This window comes from Choloepus didactylus, chromosome 6 (assembly GCF_015220235.1).
Source record: "Choloepus didactylus isolate mChoDid1 chromosome 6, mChoDid1.pri, whole genome shotgun sequence".
NCBI classification, from domain to species: domain Eukaryota; kingdom Metazoa; phylum Chordata; class Mammalia; order Pilosa; family Megalonychidae; genus Choloepus; species Choloepus didactylus.
Window position 1 is genome coordinate 29,338,451 of NC_051312.1, and position 1,550 is coordinate 29,340,000.

Below are 1,550 nucleotides of genomic sequence, written 5' to 3' on the forward strand. Positions count from 1 at the left end.
ACCCTCAGCTTTTCTTTTTCTGATGTATGTCCTAGTTTCTCCCTCATTTTTAAGACAGTTTATTTTGTCTTTCAGCATGTAAACTATTTTCTCCCAGTAACTTTTTCCCTCAATTTTTTCTGATGAGAAATCTACACTTCATTTTACATAATATGTTGTTCTTTCTTGCAGTTTTCAGAGTTCTCTCCTTGTCCTCTGTATTTGACAGTTTGACTACAATATGTTTGGACATAGTTATCTTCAAGTTTGCATTTCGGGGGTTGTTGGGGTTTTTTAATGTGTACTTTCATGTCTTTATTAAATTTGGGAGGTTTTCTGCCATTATATCTTTGAATATTCCTTCTGACCCACTCTCTCTTCTGAGACGCCCATTAGGCATATATTAGTATGCTTGATGGTGTAGCACAGTAACACATCTTAGACTTTATTCATTTATTTTCAGTGTTTTTACTTCTGAGATTGAATCATTTCATTTGTCTTATCTTATAGTTCACTGATTATTTATTCTGTCAGCTTCAATCTACTCCTGAAACCCACTGAAGTATTTCTTATTTCTTAAGGTGTAATTCAACTTCAGTATGTTCGTTTGATTCCTTTTACATTTCTGTATCTTTACTGACGTTCTCTTATTGTTCATTCATTGTTTTATGATATCTTTTAATTTTTTCTTTATTTTCCTTTTGCTTCAAGAGCATATTGAGGATATTTTGTTTTTCCAATTTACGTCTTTGACCAGTATGTCAAAAGTCTGTTTCCTTCATTGATAGTTTCTGACTTTTATCCTGTTCCTTTGGATGGGCCATTATTTCTTTTTCTTTGTTTTTCTTTAAAAAAAACAAAACAAAAAAACAAAAAAAACTTTTGTTGCACACTGTAAATATTAATTTTTTTATTTTAAATATGGGATTTAGTCCCTGAGCTGCCTGTTTCATAGGTTTATATCCAGATAGTGGTATGACATATATCTCTTTGAGTGATAGGAGCTAACAAAAACAGACAAATCACTGCAAATCATACTTTAACTGTCTTCAGAATTTGGCTGTCTTTTGTACTGTGCTGTCCTTCAGAGTTTAGCCCTCCAGTCAAGCACATTAACCTTAGTTAAATAGGACATGCAAGGTCAAGAACATCAGGCATAGGCAAAAGTGTAGGATCCTCTGCTTCTTTTCTGAGCCTGTGTTTTGTCCTGTGGAGGTGCTTATGGTCTTAGAAATTCCCTTGATTGGCAAATGAATGTCCTCCAAGTTCTAAAGCCCTGTATTGTGTTTCTTTAAACCAGGGATCCTTTGCTCCAAGCCTCCTTCATGATTGTCTGTTACTTTATTTTAGCTGTCCAAGAGCTTCTTCAGTGTGCAGTGAAAATTCTGGGAAAGCTATTCAGGGATGAATGTTTTGGATCAGTCTTGCAGATTGCTTCTGGGTGGATGGGAACCAACATGCATGAACCCCAGATGTACCTAGAGAATATGCTTCTTCCACGAGAACAGAGCCAGGGACCAACAATGAGAGTGTAAGTCTGCTCCTAACAGTGCCTTAGAGTGGGTGGGGAA